This window comes from Dermacentor albipictus, chromosome 2, assembly GCF_038994185.2.
Source record: "Dermacentor albipictus isolate Rhodes 1998 colony chromosome 2, USDA_Dalb.pri_finalv2, whole genome shotgun sequence".
Classification (NCBI taxonomy): Eukaryota; Metazoa; Arthropoda; class Arachnida; order Ixodida; family Ixodidae; genus Dermacentor; species Dermacentor albipictus.
Window position 1 is genome coordinate 148,866,113 of NC_091822.1, and position 24,719 is coordinate 148,890,831.

Genomic DNA, 24,719 nt, shown 5'->3' on the forward strand with positions numbered 1-24,719 from the left:
TCATGATGGTACGAGAAATAAATAAAAGAAACGCACGTAATTATCGGTTGGAACGCGGCAGGGTTTTCTTTGTAGAATGTAGGGCTAACTCCTCACCGTCGTCGTCGTCGTCGTTCGTATAGGGACGGGACAGAAAGAGTGAGAGAGAAAAGTGCATAAGCTATCCATACAGTGAGTGCAACAAAAGGCCGAGAGAGGGAAGTGGGCTCATCTGCATAGTATTACCGAGCTACAGCCGGCCGTACGCGTGCCCCTGAGGGCGCTTGTTGCTGGCACTTTGGGCTCGAAGCTGGCAGCCGCTGCGTTGGAAAGGCCCGCCCTTCTTTGCCACGAAGCCGTTCTCAAACCCCCTCTGGGAATCGGCTTTAAAGGCACCGGCCAACCATGTAGGCGCCCAGCTGCTGGTGAGGATTCCAGCCGGGTCGGGTCTCGGCGCCGCGACAGCCGCGAGAATTGGCGAGAATCGGCGCCGAAGCCCTTTTAGCTCGCGTCTGCTTTCGATTCCCTCGACCGAACCGCACGCGTAAAGTGAGTGGAGAGCAGCAGAAGCAGACGAAGATGGAGAAGCAGGAGGAGAAGCAGACGACGCAGCAGTAGGAGAGAGAGAAAACAAGGAAAGGAAGGTGTTTAACTAGGCGGCCGTCCGGTTGACTACCCTGCTCGGGACAGAGGAGGTTAGGAATCGAGAGAAAGAAGAGAAGGGTGCTCTTGATGGCACAGCTTGTAGGCAAAGGGAATGCTCTGACGTTCTGGTTATTGTGCTTGAGATCGGCTTTCTTTTTGGAGGGAGGCAGGGTGCCTCTGAAACGCCGTCTACATTGTAGTCTGTGTCCCCCTTTAGCAGCAAAGTGAGCAAAGTCAGCTATGCGCGCAAGAATCAAATAAAGCATACGACTTTAAGGATGCACTCTGAAATAACATTCAGAGGCATACGTTAGAGTCCCAGTGTTGAACGTCGTGGACACACATATTTACTCTTTAGTAAGGAAAGGCATAGTTGCTTCATCCTCCAAACAAACCACTTGCGTTTTTCTTTGTTCCATCAGGAACACATTGCGATGCCTTTAGTTGATATCCGACTCGTGTGAAGAATGCAACGGCGATATTCACGTGCCTGTCTTACGTAGGCCTTCATGTTCCAAGCCGCCATCACGAAATGGCGTCAGGCCGATCATTTACGCCCTATTTGGCAGAAACTAATCCAAATAGTAGCACAGATCTGTAAACAGCAATACACGAGTGTTCAAGGTGCTTGGAAAGCCCGTTTGTTTAAAAAAAAAAGTAAACAAATGTCCACACATGGGGACGCCGGGTCTCGCGGGGTTAAATGAGCTTATAAATAAATTTAGACTATAAAATACCCTTTCTGTCTGCATAACACAAACAAAAATGTAATTGCAGGTATATTAAAAAACTGAAAAACCACGTTTACTTAAATCTAGGGAAATCTAGGGAAGTATTGTGTGAGAGTTAGGGAAAAAGTGACTTCGCAGTTTGGCAGCGCTAGCTGCTAAGGATCGATCTAGCCGGCCATTATTATTATGATCGGTCTGACTTATTATCAGAACAAACGCTGCGGAAATGCGGACCTCATAAGTCGTCGCTTGTGAGGGCGACAGAGCCACTGCTATAGGTTTTAAGGATAGAAGACCCGCACAAGCAGTTGTAGCCTGTATTGGTATTCGTTGTTCTGTCCGTGATCCTGTGCTGCGACAGTGACCGGCCGCGATTGTGTGTCTGTAGTGTGCTCTCTGTCTCTAGATCTGCTTTCCCATCTTTCTATCGCCTTTTCTCTCGTTACCCACACTGTAGGGTAGCAAGCCGAATTTTCCTTTCTAGTTAACCTCCCTGCCATTCCTTTTTCTCATTCCTTCGTTTCTCTTGATCCCATGCGCACCACCAGCTTTGGGACTTAATTTTGGTGCCACGGCGCTTCACTGCACGCAGTGCAGCGTGCACCCCACAGTGTTCACATTCTCCCTCCTTCCATTTCCCCTTTCCCTTACCTCCAATGTAGGGTAGCAAACCGGACGCTCGTCTGGTTGATCTCCGATGCCTTCCCTCTCATTTCTATTTCTCTCTCGCTCTCGGTCTGTCTCTCTCTCTCTCCCTTGGCTGAAAACGTCCAGATGGCGAAACTGGACATGGCAAAATCTCGCGCAGTCAAAACGCGCCTCACTTTTCTGACATAGCAGGATAATAGGACACGCGACCGCAGTTTGCCTCAGGCGAAGGCTCACTGCTGACCAGGCATTCGCAAAACTGTCCATGTGAAATGGCTACCGTGGGGACTGAGGGTGACTGAGGGCAGGGCATTGTAGCAAGGGTGGAATGATTAAATAAAGAAGGTGGCAATGAAAAACATGTCGCAAAAACTAGGAACGTAACATTGGATTGAACAGGTATGTTCCCCTTAAGGATCGTGATATCAAAGGTGCACTGAGAGGTGCGCCCGTACCAGTCATATCTAAAAAAAAATGAATGTGAAGCCAGGACACGAAGAAGGAAACTATGGAAGTGGAGTCAAAGAAATATTGAAGGCAGGTAAGAACAACATAATGAGCCAATGAAAAAGCAAACGTGAAAATAAATTTACGGGGACAAAGAGGAGTAAGAGGATGCTGAGAAACAAATAGAAGGAGAAGTTAAAGAAGACTAAATGTATAGTGTGCCAGCAGCACTTTCCCACTGTTTCAAGCTCCACGTCTTCATGTTTCACTGATTTATTTTATTTCAAGGGCTCAATAATTTTCTACCTGCACCAGTTCTAATTTGCATACTGGTCATCAATGCCAGATATTATTTAGTTGTGCAAAGTCACACGTGCCCTCAAAAGTATTTTTCTTATTATTATTTCTCAATGCTCACGTAATACACTTCGTTTCATGTCGCCACCACTCAAAGGCCTTTAACGTCAAAGAACAAACGACAGGCAGTTTTGAACGCTTCGAATGTTTCAGCGCAATTTGAAGCGCTTTAAAGAGACTCGTAGAGTTTATAAAGGAAAACTTTACACCACATTTACTACATAAAACAAAAATTTAGACAGCCATCTCAGGCGATACACGAAAGGCCACTCGGGAAGCACAGAGCGAGGAGAACGCCAACGCGTGTTAGTCAACGGAAAGCGAGCGGACGCGCGAGAAAATCCAGGCGGTGTTGCCGGCCGGGGAGGCGGCGCCCTTTAATTCCCGCGCGACCGTTAGTTAAACCCGAGGCTTCAAAGGGCGCGCACTAGACCGGAAACACGGCCTCTTTATTCAAGTGCAGAGCTGCGAGAAAGAGATGACGTAGGCACGCGTGAGAAGAAGCACGGGGCTTCCTGACGAGCACACGCCTGGCGCGTAGACGCGAGCGTTCGTTAGCGCCGCGTCGCGCGTTGGCGCGTCTGTGTGCATGTGCGTGTGCTCGCGCGCAAGTGCGCTTGTGAATGCCTGAACGCAAGCGCGCGTGTTTTGCTCGTCCGCCTGTTTACGCGCGCAATAACGAGCGGGCAAAGGAAGAAAGTTACGAACGAAAAATGAATCCGGAGAAGGAACAAACAGCGAGGGAGCCAAAGAGGCAAGGAAACGAGCTCGAAAAGAAAGAGAAAAGAAAGGAAGGAAGGAAGAAAGAAGGAAGAAAATAAAGAAGCGAGAAGAATAAAAGAAAGAAGAAAAATAAAGAAGGAAGGAAAGGAAGAATGAAAGAGACAGAAAGAGAGAGAAAGGAACAAAAGAGAGAATACGCGAGACAAAGGTTATAAAGGAGAACGAGAGCAGAAGAAAAAAAAGGGATAATTGCGAAATCAGGTTCATCGAATTACAAATCGGGGTTCGTAGGTCGCGGCGGAAGACGTATGGCCGCGCCACCATCGGCTCTGGTCATCATCTTTTCGCTTGTCTCCTACACCCCTCCGCCAGTGAGAGCCCCCTCGATCTCTGTCCACTGAGCCTCTATCGAATTTAAAACACCAGCCGCTGCAGATGATGGCACCCGTTTATCGTGAATCAGCAGTCCGTTCACGTGGTGCTCCGGGCCGGCTGCAGAGGGAATCATCATACAGTTAAGTGTCGTTAACAGATGGCCCAGCGTTTGCGTACGCTGTTCGCCCAGAATATACAGTGTTGCGAATGCGCGGTGTCGTTGACCTTCTCCTCGGGCGTGCTCAGCTGTTCGCACTCGCTATTTACGAAAGTATGCATAGTTTGGCGTAATAGTTCTGCGGAAACCCGCAAGGTGGAGAGAAGTAACGAATAAAAGGAAAATGAGACATCCACCCGTTCGTAGCAACTGCTACAAAGGAAACCCATACGGGTTCCTCGAAAGAAAAGCCTCGCAGTTTAAGAAAAATTCGTCCTGATCCGGGACTCGAACCCGGGACCACCGCCTTTCCGGCGCAGCCACTCTAACATCTGAGCTAACCAGGCGGCTAGCAGATGGTAGGGTGAATAGTGCTGGAGCGAATTTAAACACAGAGGATAAAATATAATGCGAGCGCTTTGTGGGAAAAAATTTGACCGACAATGAAGTACGATTAAAATGATAGGACCGTAATAAAGAACGTTATCGAGAAAAAACTACCTTCGGCTAGTGCAAGCACTTTGAGCACGGCTGCGTTTGCACTCCTGGTCATTGAAAGAATCGGAAAATTGTTGCTTCATCAAGAGAGCAGAGTTAGGCTTTCCCTGCAAGTCTGTGTAAAATAGCGCATCTGCCTCTCCACGATCAAACTCTCTCTAACACACGCACAAAAGAGAGATAAAAGAAAAGAGTAAGGCAGGGATGGTAACCAGAACGGAAAACGTGGTTTGTACTGAGGGTTTGCACTGGGGGACGGGGAAAGGTGAGGTAGAAAGAGGAGAATTAAGGCCAACTGCAACGAAATTTCGCTTTCGCTAAATTTGTGATAAATCAGCAGTTCGTATCATCGTTAAATAAACCTTGGCAAAGTCGCAGGGATGGTAACTGCATAGTTTCCTTGTTAGCAGACGTTAAACAACGCCTAAGCAGACGACGCTTGCACCTGGTGGTTGTCGCTATGACGTAGGCCCCCAGCCCGCCGCCTCCGGAATTTCCTAGCGCGCAGTAGGTAAACCCCCTCCATCTTATAAAAGTATCAACAACTGCCGCCAGCGTCTAGTGGTCTGTACGAAGAGAAAATCCTCTAAATTGCGCGCGCCTGATGCGTCGCGTTAGATGCATCCAACGGCCGTGTGACATTAGGCGGAACATCCGCTGATTCGGCGTCTCTTTCAAAGCTAATTCTTTCTTTCTTTCTTTCTTTCTTTCTTTCTTTCTTTCTTTCTTTCTTTCTTTCTTTCTTTCTTTCTTTCTTTCTTTCTTTCTTTCTTTCTTTCTTTCTTTCTTTCTTTTTTTCTTCATTTATTCAAGACATTCCTTACAGAAATGCCTTGGGGGACGCGACAAAAGGCACTGAACGTGCCTGACTGGGCCTCGCCACCCTTGGCAGCAGCAGTCACACAAGAACAATAATAACAAAAGTATTGACTACCATAGGCTCAATTTGGAACGCGGTAGAACTTAAACATCAATAAGTGTTCCTTATCAATAACATAAATCAATAACATAACATAAATACACATACACATTCGCTGCTAGCTTTCCCTTTTCATTTGCATGAACAAGCGGAGAAGAGCCAAGCGACAGTGAAAGATTGCCACGTGCCGATCTATGTACCTTTGCGATTGTGGAAGCTACGTATGGACGTTCGCTGATTAGTTGCGAACGGAGAAGAGTAACATGCGCGGCACGCGGGCCCTGCTGGCTGCTCGGCGGCGAGATCAAAGAGTTTCGCTGCTATCCTAAGCGCCAGGGGTTTTAGCCGACGGCTACCGCGGGCACCGCCTTATCTCAGAGGTCATGACGAAGAGCCGCGCACTCTAGGTCATGCGTCACTTCCGGCAAGAGGTAATAACGCCATTACCTTTTTTTTGTTTTTAGTTTCGGTTTAAAAAGAAAGGTTTTTTTTTTCGAGATTTTCGTGACTTTTCCGTTCCTATTTCAAAAGTTGAAATTTGCACTAAGGCTATTTTACCTGCACTATAATAACTAGGCTTTTTTAGGCAGCCCAAAATATTTTGTTCCAGTTGGCCTTTAAGTAGAGAGGAATATAAAGAGCACGCGATCACAGCCAGTCACGATCACCGCCCACTATCCCAGCACAGCACCTCCTTGTCGAGCACAGTGAACACCAGGTACGTAACCTAAAGCCGTCCGTGTAGGTTCGGCGTCCTTGCGAATTGTGGCAGCCTCCGATGCGACGGCTCGTGAGGTCGGCACTCCAATACGTGTTGCTCTGACAATCGTCGATCGTCAATCCCAGCTTGTTGTTTATAAACTGCTACAGTGTCGACAATAACGCCTAGGTACTGTGACTGTCGCCACCCCAGTGTACAGAGACTATCGCTCGTGACAGCTAGACTCGAAGGCAACACAAAGCTTAAAAATGTAAACATGTAAATTAATTAACAAATATTATTTTAACTTCGTACTGCGTTGAGTTACTCTCACTGACGCGCGGCTCAGTCAAAAATCCGTATGTAAATGAAGCTGGTTCCCCCCCTCTCCCTCTCTCTCTTATTTCTCTCATATTGTAACGCTTTTAGCCAGTCTTGAGTGTATGACAATGTTCTATTCCTTATTTTCATTGTGCTTTTCTAATTTCGCCCTTTCATTTCTTCAACATCAGCGATTAGCACTAATTGACGTCAAACACACAAATTGACACGACGAGAACAGTGAATGAATGGTTAACGCAAGATGCATTAAGGTCAAAGCCTTAGATGGCCCATGGGACGAAAAATTGAGAGTCCAGCACTGTGCCACCAAGCGCCTGCGCCAGTATTTCCTTATCAATAAAAAAATGAGCTCGGTTATCTCTGTTCGCGTTGAACGAACATCCTCCTAAACGAGTGCGGAAACAAAAGTGTCTGCGTTTGGTTTTCCCGCTTTAGTTCTTTGCCGAACAATGTACACGTGTCTTATGATCTTTTGAGGAGTATAAGTACGCCTGTGAAAACTGGAAATAAATCTGTTGTTGAAAGTTAGCGCTCTGTGCTTGTCTAATTTGCCTTTTCGTGTCTCTCCCATTCGGTCCGCGCAACAAGAAAACACAAGGTACCATACAGACAAGCCCATGTAGCCCATGTAGCCCATGTAGCCCATGGCCCATGTAGCCCATGTAGCCCATGTAGCCCGTCGATTAAAATGTGAAAATCAACATTAATTAAGAGAACCTATACGTATGAGTCTTACAGGTATTCATAGATTTTTCACGACCATTCTCATGTGCCATTAACCACGCAGAACCAGTGGCCATGTTTAGGCGACAGAAAAAAAGAACAAGTAAAGAGAAAACAAGTAACAACGCATTCGAACGAGGATTTCAAATTAATTTGATTAATATAACGTGAGCGCGCAGGCCTTCCATTCCTCATCTTCAGCGTATGCTGAAGTGACTGTCAACTCTTTTCATTTCCTTGGTTGCATGCAGTGAAACTACTCACTGTAAGAAAAACGTGCACCCTTCGGGGCTTATCTCTTCCCCGGAACAATATTCCTCATTTAACTTACGTGTGCTTCCTTTCTCCAGCGCTGCGCGCCCAAAGATTTTCCGTCAGAAACGCTATGTCAATCTGATGTCGCGTGACAAACGCAATGTAATGTGACCTGAAAGTATGCACCAGGCGCACCGCGTTAAGAAAAGCAAGTGAACTCAAGGCAGATGACAATATTGTTTGGGGAAAAGAAAAGCCTCCAAACGCGCAAATTCGTCTTAGAGTGTACGTACCGAGAACAAATACAATACTGACAACACCTTCGGGCGGGAGCCGCTGCTTGCACCGCGTTTTAAGTCCTTTTTAGGAGTTGTGTTCTCCGACGGAGCGCTCGCACGTTCACTTGTCCCAATATAGTGAACGACGTAACTCCACTGACATAGACATCGGCAACCGTAATAGTTTGCAAGCAGGTTGAGGCAGTTCAGCGGCGGGTGCCATGTTCCCGGCCCACGTGGGCAACATTTCGGGACGTCCTGACTGTAATCCGAACGAGCGGGCACACCAATTGGCCCGAGAACTCGCATTCCGCATCTGCGGTCCGCCCCCTCACTTCGACCCGGACTGGAGGAACCTAGACAACAAAGAGCCGCTCGTATCATACTACGAACTCACTTCAAATCGTAGGTTAAGACGATGAACCTTTCCTCCTCCTCACCCAAAGCTAAAGAAAAGCACAGGCCATCACTTACAGACAGTTGCAGACTAAAACATACATCACACCAACGACACTAAGCAGTATCAATCCAGACATTTCTCCTGAAAGCCCACAACTTGGAACACATGCTATGGCTATGCCCTGCCAATGCGGGCACGGACTTTCCTGACCAGTTCTCCTGGGACTCAGCGCTCAGAGGCACAGAGCTCATCGCTCAGCTCAAGGCTGCCCAGCGGGCACGGGCCGTCGCCGAATGACTCTGTGTACCGGCCCCGACCTAGGTGGAGCTGCCGTATTAATTTAACTCTTTCTCCTCAGGACTAAAATAATGTTCGCACTCACTCACTTGCAATGGCCATGCGGAAAATGTGGCAGGCAAGGGGAGAGAAAGGAGGGGTTCTATAGGTGGATGGCGCCGTCAGTCTAGGTGGTTTGAGTTACTGTATATGGCTCCAGAATATACAATAACGCTAAGGTGGTTGGTTGAAAAATGCATCGAGTACTGGCACTCGTGGAAAGCTTTAAGTGATTTAGGAGTGATTTAGGAAAGCTTTAACGATTTAGGAGAAATGGTGACAGTCGTGGATCGACATCTTAAGGCAGGTAACGCGCAAATAAAACATAGACTGCGAAAAGAATGCGATTGACCAACACCATCGCCTTGATGGGCAATAGTGTTGGTCAATTATCTAGAAATCGAATGAATTCTGACGCATGTCCTATGGCTTTGGATGGTGAATGCATACATACGGGTTTTCTTGCGTAAAAAATTTAATTCGAAGTAGCTCTCTGTAGGTCCTTATTTTTTCCGCTGCCCGTACTTTATTTGCGCTTTACCTGCCTTAAACTGTCGCCGTACCAACTGATGAATCAGCTTTGTTAGACGATTGTGTGAAGAAGTGGAAGTTCTTCGAATCCTTCTTTGGGTCCACCAAAGAAAGAGAGCGAGAGTGTGTGCGCGTGTGTGCGTGTGTGCGTGCGTGCATGCGTGCGTGCATGCGTGTGTGTGTGTGTGTGTGTGTGTGTGTGCGTGTGCGTGCGCGCGCGTGTGTGTGTGTGTGTGTTTGTGTGTGTGTGTGTGTGTTTGTGTGTGTGTGTGTGTGTGTGTGTGTGTGTGTGTGTGTGTGTGTGTGTGTGTGTGTGTGTGTGTGTGTGTGTGTGTGTGTGTGTGTGTGTGTGTGTGTGACGAAGAACGACTGAAGAAGCGAAGCGACGAATAACGAGCACTTATCGTAGCTGAACTCCACAACCGAAATATTCCTTTTCAGAAGCTGGTAAAGCTACCGATGCCCTGGTACCAACGATGATCATGATGACCATGATAAAGAAGATACAAAGAGAGTGCGTGGTGATGGTGCTGATGATGATGTTGAGAATCAGAAATGTGCACAAAAACGAAAATGTAGAAACTCTCTACTTGCAAGAAATGGTTGCTGTTTATCGAATCACAAAATAGATGTTACCAATGGCAATAAAAATGATGCTAGATATGAATGTGCCTAGTGCTGTAATATGGTAGTCTGAAGCTGAGCGGCGGGGAAAAGAAATCCGGAATGAAGAACCGGCGAGGTTAAGGGTTTTTCCATTCGCCAAGCGTGGAAGAAATCAATCAACCGGTTCTGCCGCTTGCAGAACAGGTTTCATTTTATTCCATACAGCTTATTTAGGTTTTGTATATCGGCGTCTACCAAAAAGATAGGTCACCTTACCGCCAATTCCTACTTTCTTTATTTCTACGGCTCAACTCTGTTGAAGGCTGAAAGAGACGAAGAAGAGTTGTCAAAAGTATTCAATTTTGTCGTTACGTGTTCGAAAATCGGCACCGGCCTTAAAATTCGTTGAACGGACGATATATACGCCACGCGAAGTGAAGCAAGCAGCGTAACAAACGTATACTTGGGCGACATAGACAAAGTACGGACAGGCGATCGATCTCCGATAAAAAAAAAAAAATTTGTTTCGAAGCCATTAACCGACCGGGCGCTGGCAAAATTCGATCAAGACTGAGAAACAGGCCAATATGCAGATTGGCCGCCATACGAAGACGGAATGGAGATCTGTGGAGACCTGAAAATGCCTCCACTGGTGCTGGGCACAATTGGGGGGGGGGGGGGGGATGAGTGATGGAAGGAAAGAGGGAAGGAGGGGGAGAAGATAGCTGCATTTTCAATGTTGAGTGCAGGGCGGGCCCGTTCCAGAAGCGTTGTCTTTTACGGGAACCTGACAGCTCACATCTGCATTTCATGTTAAACGCCTGCCCCGAGTGACTCGCATTTGCACATAATTCAAATTCTGCGAAAAGAAAGCTAGCGCTCAGAAAAGCAGCGTTGGCGTTAGGCACGAAGCAAGACGACGAATGGGAAGGAAGCTTTCTTTTTTCCGCATCGTTATTGCTTTCGGCGACCGTATTTCACCTGTAGATGCGTAGGCGGATATACTTTGAAATATGCAAGCGAGATTTCTGGGGTCACCTAGCCTTCCTTGTGGAACTGAGTGCAACGCTGGTAGGTGCCCAAATGCACGCACACTGAATAGAATCTGCGGCGCTATGTAAACGAGGCGTTGCTTCGCATATCTGCTATCCTGCTGCGTGCGTACCAATACCTACGTTCTAAAACAGATTTGCGCCTTTAATGGTCCTTAAGGGCGCAAATTGGTCCCTAACTCACGCCCTTACACCTGTAAAAATGCGCGTTATAGACAGAAAACATTTTTATCGGTATAAACCGGTTTTCACTGTATAAGGACGTGTTGAAGGTGAAAAGGAAAACTTTATTTGGCTGGTTACGGGCCTCGATGCGTGTAGGATGTTCAGAATGAAAAATAAAGGGTTTCGTATTTTCTGAATTGGTGCTTAATCTAACTGCGGAAGAAATATTGTTAACGTCGCCGGGTGTCTATATCCCTTTCACACCAATATGCAAGCGTTACTGAGATAGACACATGGCTGTCAGTTACAATAATCCCTGTGCTTTCTTTGCATGGGCGACATAGACCTCACAGCGATCTTTCTCTCACTCACGTATTGACAAAAGGGCCTCAACTCGAAGCTCTTCGTAAACTTTAGATAGATAGATAGATAGATAGATAGATAGATAGATAGATAGATAGATAGATAGATAGATAGATAGATAGATAGATAGATAGATAGATAGATAGATAGATAGATAGATAGATAGATAGATAGATAGATAGATAGATAGATAGATAGATAGATAGATAGATAGATAGATAGATAGATAGATAGATAGATAGATAGATAGATAGATAGATAGATAGATAGATAGATAGATAGATAGATAGATAGATAGATAGATAGATAGATAGATAGATAGATAGATAGATAGATAGATAGATAGATAGATAGATAGATAGATAGATAGATAGATAGATAGATAGATAGATAGATAGATAGATAGATAGATAGATAGATAGATAGATAGATAGATAGATAGATAGATAGATAGATAGATAGATAGATAGATAGATAGATAGATAGATAGATAGATAGATAGATAGATAGATAGATAGATAGATAGATAGATAGATAGATAGATAGATAGATAGATAGCGTGACACTGAAGCTTGAGCAACGAAAATTAATTGGTTTCTCTCTCACAGACAAGAGTTCGATGCGATTGTCCCATAAGGCCGATATTCAGGACAATCACTGCTAGGCATCATTGGAATCAGACATATGCTGGCGGGGTGTCCCGCGACTCTCCCCAACCTCGTTGAAGAATGGACACAGTGGGAGAAAAGGATTCAAAGCCCATTGTTTCAGGACCAACTAAGGGCAGTCCAGAGGGCCCATGATGTCGCTGAAAGGCTTGGCCTGACAGTGCCAACGTGGGAGCGGCCCGCCTTGGCTTGAGAAGTCGAGCCTCCGGACCTCAGTACAATAAACGTTTTCACACACACACACACTGCTAGGACAAAAACTTTCTGATGTTAAAACGCAATTTCACATCAAAATCAAATATCTGGTACTACAAAACAAATATCCTCACCACACACACACACAAAAAAAAATACTCTCTTAGCATATTGCCACCCCGTTTTCCCAAATATGCGTGAAAACAGTGAAGCTGGAAACACGGTTTTTCTTATTTTACGAAGCAGCAATGAAGGAAAGAAAGAAGGAATAAATGGAAGTCTCGTGAACGCAACTTGTGCAACGAAGTTGCAGACGAAGCAAGCGTAAGCCCACTCAGATGAAGGGCAGAAATGTCGAATGTTCGAACGCTGCCAGATTAAAAATGACGTCAAAGGTAATATAAACTTGGGGGGGGGGGGGAATAAACAGCTTAAAACAGAGAATAAACAAAGACGCCAACAGAAAGTAGCCTCTTAGTAAGTAACACCACTATCTGCATATATACTAAGTAAGTACGCTAACTTCGCGTTCATAGCACATATATCCTGCTTCAGAAAAGGTGGTGATCAGTCACATGCGTGGATTATTTATCCCTATTTTAGCCTGTCACCTACGTTGACTTCATGCAGAAACCTTGGCTACACCCACAACGCCCATGGTATAAGGCAGCCTTTGCGTCGTTACCGCTATTGCGAGGAATATACTTCGCGTTTCGCTTTTGAAGAAACCCAGGCAAGATGCTTATGCCTAGTCTATGAAGTTCTTGCCACTTTCGATGCCAAAAAAGTTCGTAGTTCGAAAACTTCTTCCTGCAATATTGATGCTCTTCTCGAAGCCGGGCCACTTTTGTGAGTACCTTGTTCTAGTTTTAAATCCTTGCCAGTTTTAATGTTTGTTTTTTTTGGTTGGTTCTTCGTTATAACCGCATTCTGAGGCTCGCGAAGTTGCAGGCATAACAGGAAACCGAGCAGCTAACGCTCCCCTCCTGCGATCGATAAGCAATAAACCTGCGATGCCTCATCTGCAGTTTTACTTTAGAAACTCTCATCATAAAATTTGCACTAGCGTAGACGGCAGCCGCAAGAACTTCACGAGCTGGAAGATAAGCCGGGCACCCTGTCTGCTCTGCCGATCTGCTTTCAACAACTAAAACAAAACATGGTTTTCCACTTGCATTGACGAAACTATAAAAAACAGAAATCGTATTCATTTTAAGGGACGCAAACATGACATTCCAACGCACGCTCCCACGAGAAAGTTACACACGTATACCTGGTAGGAATGAGAATACACGATGCCGCATTTCGACGACTACCAACCACTACTGGTAATGCTTTCCCTTTCGTTTGACATGATGTATTGCACGTCGCTGATCCGAGTTATTTCAGCAGCGCGCGAGCAGACGAAGGACAGTCAGAAAAATTGCCGCACAAGCTGCTCTGAGAGTTGCTTAAGTATGCGCAAGCTTTGTGCCACTTGCTCACCTTTACGCAGCCGGGTGTCATTATCAATGTTATCAAAATTGATACGATCAGTTTGAAACCTTATGAACCCTTATCGGTCGTTATAAACCTTACCGATCTAGATCCTACCCTAATCAACCCTTATCGGTTATGAACCTCATCGAACTCGATCCGTGCCTTATAAAACGTTATCTATCCTCCTTAACTTTATGTAGTAGATGCGACCTTTATCAACTCTTATCGATCCTTATCAACCTTGTCGGATATGATCCGACCCTTGTCAAAACTTATCGATGCTTATGAACTTTATCAGAATTGATCCGACCATTATAAGCCCTTATCAATCTTCAGCACCTTATCAATGCGCGTTGAGCCGTTATCAACCGCGATATAAGACCCGTCTAACCTCACATCACTCCTTATCAACCTTATGAACTCATTGACTGCTAGTTGAGCATCGCAAACGTTTTCCTTCCGAAATTATTCTATTTCATAGATTAACTTCTTTATAGCGATTCGTCTTACGTGACAGACAGACGGATGGACTAACGGACGGACGGGTTTTCTCCTTGGGTAGGCATAGAAATTCTTACGCATTTAAAACGAAGACAAGCGCTGGATTTCCTGTCCGTCCTTCGTCTGCTTCTGCGCTGTTGAAACAACTCAACTAGCTCGTTCCCGCACTTTGCTTCGAAAGAACAAATGGAAAGCAATCATCATCATCATCATCATCATCATCACTAACGCTTCCACTGGACCAACCAATCAAAGCTCACTGGATGTGACTTCCGCTAAATTGATCGACTATGAATGTAGCCCCTGGTTCCGGATCAAGCAGACTTGGGCGGAAGCTATACATGCGCATCATTCTTTCCCGAGCCGTGGATGGAGCACTATTTAACTCCCTCCTTCCTTGGGGTCATCTTCGAAGACGACAAAAGACAAGACGAAGTTGTGGAGCAGTGAACTGCGCCTTTCTGGCGCGAGTTCGTCAAAGAAGGGCGGATGGAAGAGCAATAATATCAAGCATGTCGGCGCCATCATGTGCAAGGGAGCTGGCATCGGAATCAAATGTATTTTCAGTCGAAGTTTTGAGCAAGGAGCCATTAGGCGTTAGCTTTTGCACGGGCCACCGCACACAAGTTATGGACAAAACCTACTGACCCATGGTGTAGTACGTCAGCGACGAAAAACCTCACAAAAGTACCGGTTCCCGTTCTTTCTATAATACGAAGCATCCTTCGGTTCACCACTGCAGGTCCTCTGAGTTGGGTAGGTTTTGTCCCGCGTCGTTTCGGGGCTCTTTAATAAAGAATTGAATTGTTCTATGGCGCGATCGCACCGCGGTCCTCTAGCACAACAGCCCGACTCTTGAGCGGTTAGGCTGCAATCGCGCGCACGCTTCTCTCGCGAGCTTTTTCAAACAACTGGCCTCTGGGCAAGTCACGAGCGAGAACACGTGCGCGTGGGTCAGTTTCTTTCAGGAACGAAACGAAAGAACCAGTCTCACCTCTGTTGGGAGCTCGGTTTGGCGGAGGCAAGGAATACACGTTTTGACAGCTTGAGAACGGAGAGTCGGCTAGCTTTATTCAAAAGTAAAAGCGGGCTTGCCGAGTGGCAGTGGTGACGCCCCAGTTGGGCAGCCACTTCGGTTCCAAGAAAGAGCAAGGGGCAATGACCTCCACGGCGCGGTCAACAAAGTGATGGACGGTCGCTACACATCTGTCACCTTGCGTCTGGTCCTGTGTTCCTCCCTTGTCAGCGGTTATTTCGCGCCGTTTCTTGTTTTCACCCATGGTCACATCTCACATGAACAATTTGCTTATATAAGCGAGAGCGTGCCAGCTTCTCCCGCTCCTTTATTGTGGCTGCTAGCGTTTTGAGGCGCTGTGTCGGATTGCACCACCTTCGGGATTGGTCCGACTCGTAACGAAAGAGGTTCTAGCGTTGCTTCGCAGCCATACGAAAAATCAGTGGTCATTCCATCGCAGTTGTACGTTAATTAATATGACGGAGATGACAGGACGACTGATTTGTCGACAACTGACGAATCAGTTGTCGACCAGTCGTCATATCATTGACCACTGGTCCAGCACAATGCGTTGGCAAGCTAGTTGGTGCGGATGCGTACATATTTTAACTCAACTGTTGTCGGTTGAGTGTAGCGCATTGTCCTGTTGCCTTTCTCGTGTCCGTTGTATTGCGCTAAACAAAGTATTTCTGGAGCCACTGGTCCACTTCGTTGACCACTCCGCTGCTGCCGTGACTCGCGACGCACACACGCACTCGCGCACAGACACACAATAGCTCGACGCACACGAAAGCGTTGGCCCAACTGATATCGGCAGAACCCCCAAAACGGTACAGATACCCTATTGCCTGCAAAATGTTTCGCATGGCATTTATTTCCACAGTACTTGGAACGCCCATTCTCAGTGTTTTGTTCATCGCATTGGGTCGGTGTCTCAAGGTACGCTGTTAACCTCAAATGTGCAACCACGTAGAGTCTCCTATAAACTAATTTTCGTGGCAAAGAAATAAGGTAAAACAATAAATAATTGAGGTCGTAAACATATAGTCAACCAATTCTTGATTGCGCCTGTTGCCTTTCTTCTCCTTCCACTCCGCTTGGCTTCATAGTGCTCGTTTTGAAACGTCTTTCTTTTCTTTTTTCTTTCCTTGGCTCGTTGTTCGTTTCTTCCTTCGACGCGTTAGTTCTTTCGTATCTCTTTTCCGCTCTTCTACATTCGCCCTTTCAGCACTCTATGTCGCCCTCCTGCTTGCTGCGATATGACGCCTTTTCCGTTCGCTAACTCCTCCTTTTTGGCGTTTCTTACCGCGTTTCCGTTTTCGCTCCTTCCTTTAGCACATGCATCCTAACCAGAGAGTGGTCCGTCGAACGTCGCGTATCTTCTTTGCCTTCCACTTCGTTAGCTCCTTTCACATCCGAAGGTCTTGTGTCGCCACTGCACCAGCGCCGCTGCATCTTCACTTAGGGACGCCTCCCACTCCACAGCACGGCATCCCCCCCCACCCCCCACCCCTTGCATTTTCCCGGCCCTCCACCGCACTCTCGATTGGCTTCCTTCGGTGCCCGTTCTTTTTTTTTTTTCCTCGATTGGTCCTTATATTAAACACAGGTGTCTGTCCTTTGATTCCTGTACGCACTCTAGCATTTTTCGTATTTTCTTCTTTTTTTCCTTTTTTTTGCGCCTGCTCCCAGGAAAAAGTAGGAGAGGACCTTGCGGTAACGGAACAATTCGCTGCGAACCCTCCCGCCTCCCACCCCCTCCTTCGGCCTCCACGCGCCTCGGTGACTGCTAACGAAGGCGTAAACCCTTCACGCGCCAAACTTTAGCCGTTTTCTCGCAGCTCTGGTCACGGAGGGAGTGGGTGCAGTGGAGTTGGGAGGGCCAGTCCGGCTTCCCCGTACGTCTCACCCGACCGCCCAATTGTATACTAGCATGTAGGGGTGTGCGAATATTCAAATTTTCGAATACGAATCGAATACGAATAAGGCAAGAAACTGCCTTCGAATATCGAATCGAATATCGAATATGTGTGTAGTATTAAAATGCTGAAAAACGAGGCAACAATAGCTTTATTACCCTATTAAAAATTATATTGCATTTTACAAGGCTGCTTCAGATTAAAGAGGCGCTCATTATAGGTAATGCACTCAGGTAATGTCAGGTAATGCTCTCAGTCAGGTAATGCGCTTGTTACAGATTATCGTGAAGGAAAATTAACTGCTGTCAACATGTTCAGGAAGTAAGCGCTCTCTATGCGCTGTGACAACATTTCCACCGGTAGAAGAGGCTCACTAGGAACTGAGGTGGCAGGGATGGACAAGTTATTCTGGGCGAGTGCACTTAAAATCGGGTGCATGAAGCGGCCAATGGTCTGCCACCACTCACAAGGAACCTTCCCCCTTTCAAGAAGAGGCTTTTCCGCATAGCCTGTAACTTCCCTCTCAGGGGCAGATGCCAATTGTGTCTTCTCCTTGTTCATTACTAGATCGTCAAAAGCATTCCATACACTGGATGCCACCAGTGGACACAAAGTCGACGCGGGCACGGCGGTGTCCCCGCTGGGTTCCACGTCAGCTACCTGCAGCTCCCTTGTCACAAGGTCTTCCAGCCAGATCATCTCACCAGATGCTTGAAGAACTGTGGCCTTAAAAGCGCGGATCAAGAAACATGGTAAGGCAGGCCACTTCGTCAAATTCGCACTCCGCTAAACGAGTCTTGATACATTTTGCAAGATTGTTAGCAAACCCTGTGTTGCCTTTGCAACCTTCTACGCAATGCAGCCTTCCAAAAATAATTTGAATTTGACACGACAAGGAGGGGTACTTTTGAGCACTTAAAATCACAGTTGCGTCAAACAAGGGCTTCAGTGCCTCCACAAACTCCACTGCATATATTCACTCTGTAGAGTTAAAGGTGTATATATGCTCGTGTCCGAAGCGGTGAGCTCAAGTGTGGGGTACTCTTTGAGTTCAAGGAGCCTTGAGAGCACGAGGTACTGACTGTTCCATCATGTACCAACATCCTGCACGAGATGAAGCACGTCTTCGTTCAACTTCCTCTGCAAATCGTTCAGTCATTTTTGCGCACTAGGGCTGTGCTTGTAGTGTCCTACAATCGTTCTCGCCTTCTTGCAGAGTCTGTTGTGTTGATTTCCGGAGTACACGACATTGCATCGCTGATCGCCAGCTGCCGAGTGTGTGCAAAGTAGGCCCGCTAGAGCCACGGCAGTCTCCTGGCAGCCGCTCGGGTATTGCGGCCGTTGTCCGTCACGATGTACTTCCCACAGGCGATTGGTATCTCCCAGTCGGTGCATAGCAGCTGCAATGTGGCAGCTATGTTCACAGTCACGTGATTTTCCGGCATATGTAGCGTGCTTAAAGTGAACTTTTTCATCTCAAGCTTCACCTAAAGAAAATGACGCGTGAGACTTATAAAGCCCTCGTTGGCACATGACGTCCAGATATCGCTCGTAAAAGCGAGAGTGCTTCTTCCGTGTTCAAGTGCTTTTCGCAGCTCGTGCGGTACCTTTGCTCTTGTTTCGTCGTTCAGGCGTAGGACGAGCACACGCGACAGTGTTGTTCGAGATGCAGGCTGTAGTACGGTGCAGCTGCTTTCATCAGTGCTTTGAACCCCCTGCTTTCTACAAAGCTATAAGGGGGGAGGATCTAAGGCGACCATTTCTGCCCCTTTCTGGTTAAGTGCATTGTCTTTCTTCTCAAACAATGGCTGCTGTCTCTGCTATAGTATATGATCCAGTGTTGGTTGATTCTTCAACGGCGCGTTTGCAGCGGCGCCTTTTTTGTGCTCTTCCGTCAACAAAGGGTGCTGTTTCGTGTGTTTTTGAAGAGTAGCAGTCGTTCCTGTCGGCGTTTGAAGAACACGTTTGCACTACTTGCACCGAGCTGTCGATGGCGAGAGGCTTGTTTAGTACCCCCAAAGAAGATTTCTTCCGGCTTTCTTTTCTTGCTTGCACGGTGGTTCGTCATCTGCAGTTGATGCCATTCTTGGAGAACACGCTTGAGCGAGGGCTGTATCAGCACTGAGATAGTTGCAAATAGCGCAGCGGCGAAGTAAGCGTGGTTTGCGTTTGCCTTAAAGAGCAGCAGCGCTTAACGTAGCAAAGAGCCGGCGACCACCTTAGAAAAGCGGGAACACAAGGCGAGAGTTGTCGGTTTCAATTCCACGTTTTCCTCGGACCTATATTTTTTTCTTTTTAATTTACTAACATCTAAAGATTGTCCAGGTAGCATTTTAGAGATGCAAATTTTATTGCGGATGCTTACACAACACGAAAGTACATCATATATCGGCATGGAAGAGCCCTCTAATAAAGCTTGCTAAAAGAAACCGAAACCGATCATGTCTCACGGGCGTGATGCAGATAGACTGAAACAGAGCATACAGATAATAATGAGCAGATCATGCGAAGTTGTAAGTGAATAAACATGTTCTTAGCAGAGTGGGCAGCAAGCATGTAATTCATTATTCGCTCAGTTAGTCGCAGTATGTCCGAATATTCGCCGTTTCTACCGTTATTCCGCCGTCCTCGAATATTCGGGAATTTTCGAATATGCATTTGTCGAATCGAATACACTTCGGATATGGAATATATTCGATTCGTATTCGATATTTCGAATATTCGCACACCCCTACTAGCATGGTAATGTACATTGTAACGATAATAAACATCATCAATCATTGTCTTAAGAAAAATCTTGAGTATGTGGTGCCGTCGAGCGGAATAAGGACTGGAAGAAACCATGTGAACAGGACAAACGTTGACCAGGCCTTTCCCGACTTTAGAAGAACTTCTTTAGAAGGATTTTTCTTGGGCGAGTTGGTGCATGGCTATGTTTTAGGAAGAGTTGCGACTAAAAGAGAACAAACACAGGAAAGTTGATACTTTGCGCTCTTTTCGTCTACCACGTTTTTTCCTGTATTTGGTATTAGGCGCAACTCTTCCTAAAACATATCACCGAGTTTACAGCAAGCGGCGCTCCACCCACGTGGAGGAAGAGAAGAGAGGAAAGGGCCCGCTGTAGAAGAAATGAAGTTCACAAGCGTTGACTGTTGGGCCAGTTGATGCAGCATGCTGCACCAACGGGCCCAACAGTTAACGCTTCTCAAGAAGCTTGAGCTCGGGGCCCCAACTGCAACTCGTATTTCCCTATTCGAATACATTCAAACCGCTCAAACGCTTTTATGAGAGAACGGGTTGACCAACTTGAACGAAATTTGTTGCATTCGAGACATAAGGCATCAACAAGCCGGAGAGCAAACTCTGCATAAATTCTAGTTATTGTGGGAGCAGAATTTTGATTTGTAACCTGAAATCTTTAACAAGAATTTCCGAAAACTGTCTAAAAATTTCATGCGCAAAGTTTACAAATCCATAAACCTGGACCTGAACTATACATACAGCAGGTCTGAAAACTATGTCTGTTAGAGCATGTATAGCGGTTAAATCTGATTTAAGTTACAGCTGACGCGAACTTGTTAAAACCTTTACCGATGTTTGGCAAAAGTTGTCCTCACAAATGAGTGACGTAATTCAGAGCGATGTATAATAGATTGATTTTGTCCGTTTTAGATGTATTATTATGTGTAGTTAAATATGTATACCGTTTTCATTGCTTATTTACGGAGTAGGAAACTCTGGTAAAAATTTACATAAGCCTATCCTTGTCAAAGGGGTTGTCAAATGCTGGCATCACCACGTTTGGCGGTTCCATCATCGCTTTTGAAACGCCTACTGTATCAGTTCGGAGATGCTGGATTGAAATCACTGTATCAATTCGAACAGAGAGAGTGCATGTGTGTGTTACTTACAATTAGAACTTTTCCATACAAGCTTTGCAATTGAACTTTGGCTCCGCAGTGTCTATAATGGTGCTTAGAAAAGTTCTTAGCCTCCCTAAAGGCACCAAGAACGGCGAACAAGCGGCTAAGGTGGCTGTCAATGGTCGGGCAAAAAATTAGAACGTTACAAAGTTCGAATGGCATAACCTTGAAATGGTCAAGGCCGTTCGGTGTAACTAAAGCGGTCTTTTCGACATCGAGTTCGACGAACGAAATCTACAAGCAAGTGGAATCAAGAAGAAGGTTAGTGGTAGACGCGCAGGGTAGTACACAGGTCGCAGATCCAGTAGACAGTCTTATTCGCTTTTCTCTTGTGCACGCGGTCCTGGCAAATGCTCCGTAACCATACATTCGCACCCTACTCACACCCCATTCACAGGTTCACGCCTTTTGGTACACCATGGTGTGTGTTGGGAAGGCTGCTATCTTATTCAATGCTTTAAATTGGATAATAGAGATGCTATGATGGTGCCATCACTGGTGCAAGAAATGCTGAAGCACTCGTTGTAAACCCAAACGGGTGCTAAAATGTTTAGGGCGCATACGATACACGTTCTCCTGCAATGGCGAATAATCTGTCAGTTATGAGCACTCGAGTATATCTTTAAAAAAAGAATCTACTCTCAGTACTACTACGCTAATTCGTTAGGAAAGTTCCTTGATGAGACAAGCGAAACAACGCTGGGCTTTGTTTTAAAATGCAGAGTCCTTATCCCAAGCCACGGGATCCTTTCCAAGCGGCGTGTCGGGTAACTTTCTACTTCTTGCGCAAGGAACTTGGGGTTGCATTGCGGCAAGCTAACTCGATATCAGCAGAGTCAAGCGTTATGCAATGGCGCGAGAAAAAAAAAGCACTTTGGCTCCCTCATCAATAATATTATACGGCAATCCGGCGTCTGTTCCTTATTTCGGGCGCATGTGAAGAGCACTTATAAATAATGCATGCAAACGCTGCAAGCTCGAAGTCATATGTGCGCTTCGCTCGTTATCAATTGCGTACCAGGCGCCCATTTTGCCAGTAGGGACTCCTTGCTTCGCTGAACTAGAAAAACGCGTCTATGAATATCCATACTGTTCGAGATTAAAGCGTTTAAGTAAACGCTGTATCCTGAAGACAAAGAATCGAGCGCCTCGTCCATGCATTTATATTACTTCCAACTAGAGCATAACTTTAGTTTACGCCACCCTAGAGAAAAAAACAAAAGTGTATTGCTTAGCTTGAAAATTATAAGTTTACGGAACCAGTTCGCGGGGTGGTACACAAAAACAAATTGATTTAAAACACAGAAGAAGCCCATAAATGTTTCCGGCATGTCCGCCCGGAGGGTCACAGAAGAAGACAAAGAAGCAGACCTTTCATTAGCAACAGGAGCTTTAGACGAAACGTCGTGAAGCGGGAACATTATATATATATGCCTTTTCTCTCTTTCCCCATGAATAAGTACTTTTTGAATGCGAAGAGTTCCGCCGCAAAGCAGGTTTCTCAAAAGACTTCGTAACTGGCTGCTGGCTGAACCATTTGTCAAACCTTGCTTAACGAAACCCGATTTTTCAGATTTTTTTTTTTTGTGCGAAATGCTTCCCACGTCACGACACACATATTCATAAAGCCTAACGGGAGGTGGAACCCTCCAAGCAATGATGTCACCTAGACGTGTCACCTGATTGAGCGCAGTACTTATGGAACCCAAGGGTGATGAAACGAGATCACCGGAAACCTGTTGGGTTAAAAATGGCTCGAAATCTATTCACGTAGTGCAACAGTAAAAGTATTATCATGCCGGTGTGAGGCAGGTCTTTTTGTTTTTCACGAAACTGCCTGTTTCATAGTCTCAGCATTGCAAGCTGTAGCGTCGGCTCTATTCGCTCATGGATGAATGGATGGATGTTATGAGCGTCCCCTTTGGACGGGGCGGTGGGTTGCGCCACCAAGCTCTTGCTATTATACTGCCTAATGTCCTACCTAGGTTAAAGAATAAAAAAGAAAAGAAAACACAATGAACTCCAACAATCAAATTTTCTGATCCCCTTTTGCGAACTATGCTTTTGTACGTCTCCGTTTTTTGTCGTTCCCCTACTTTTCTTCCACCAATCCTATAATCGCCTCTTACTAATGCTTATTGCGGACATGTTTACTTTTCCACTGCTCTCGCTGATCCCGAGGGTTTTAAGGAGGCCAGTGGTGCATAAATCGACCGCTGGGTATACGTCTTCACATCTCCGACGGCTGGCGCCATCTGGTATAGGCGACAGAACTAAAGAAGGAAAGACGCGCCAAACGGCGTCGCTGTTTGCAATGGGTGCGTAAGCCCGCAGCTGAGGAAACCCATCACGCAGATAAAAAAAATTACATAACTTAGTTGCTCTGAAATAAATGAATAAATATCGTGATTCTCACGAGTGTCACAAGTGTCTCGATGTAGCGAAGTTCACGATTTAACGAAACAGAGCTAGGAAAAACCGTGCTAGCCTCGCGAACAAGCAACTGTACTGTGTGACCGAGCAAGCGGCGGTAATTGCTAAAATGACCTTGAAATGCCTTCTTTCTTGAAACCTCCAGCAACACGTTGCTGGAGGTTTCCTGAAAGGCGCGTAGCGCCTTTCAGGAAATACGGATTCGGAGAAATTACGAAAGGCACCTAATATGAACGAATATATATGAAAAGTGTATATTTTCCACAGTTCTCCCTGCAACTCATTGGTTTTTTTAAGCTGGGGCGACGCCGATAGCGATGTCGTGCGAACTGGTCCTCTTTTATTTATTTTTTTTTCTCCTATCTGGAGTGCGCTTATGGGGACCCTTCAAGGCGGACGCCTGACGAAGGTGCCGCCGAGCGAAAAAAAAAGAGAGAGAGAAAGAGAAACGGCGACAGAACGAGCGGGACGCGTTAACAAGCGCCGCTGCCTGATTTTTGCTAGGAGGTTGGAGGCAGTGCGCATGCGTGCGTGCGTGCGTGCGTGCACTAGCTCACGGGTAAATCACCATCGGGAACAGTCGCCCAATAGCCCGCGTCTGGGAGCTTTCACGGGTCTGTGACGTCATAGACGAGGCATGCCCGAGGGGGTTTATGAAACCCTGGGGGATGGCGAGCTAGTTATTTGGCGACATTGTGGGATTTCTGCCGCATGTAGGAGAATAATACTTTATTCGCACGTTCTTGGAATCATTGTCCACAGATAGCTTTTTTTTTTTCGTTTCCAAAAGTATTGTGGCTGCCCTCTAGTCTATTCTATAGTGAAGAAGAGTGAAGCATATTTTGGTGCTGAAGTACGAGCTAACCACCAATAGGAGTCCAGGAGAAAAACGGAATGAATCGATGACTCGAGCAGTAACTAAGCTGTTATCGTAACAATGCCGTAATCACTTTCTTACATTATTGCTTCGGCGAATTTTGATTGTTTGATGGCGCTGCACCGTGTCAGTGCTTAGTTTACGTACACATTTCACGCGTTTACATTCGAATTTCATCATGGAAGTTGGTGAGAAAACACTGACTTCCATGGCAACCACTGTTCAATAAAATTTAAAGGTACAGAAAAAAATCACAGTTTCTTTCTTTGCTTGATCACTTAGAGCCCTCCAAACAAAACAGACTGCTGGGAAAATGAAGCGCATGCAGTAAAGAGAAACGAGCTACAGAGTAATGAACTGGTACGAATCAGCAACCACTGCATGATATTTTGTTTTTTCGAGCCGAGAAGCGGTAATCAGCGCTCAACATATTTGCCACGAAACGTGTCCAGCATTCGCTTAATTGCAACTTAGCGGAG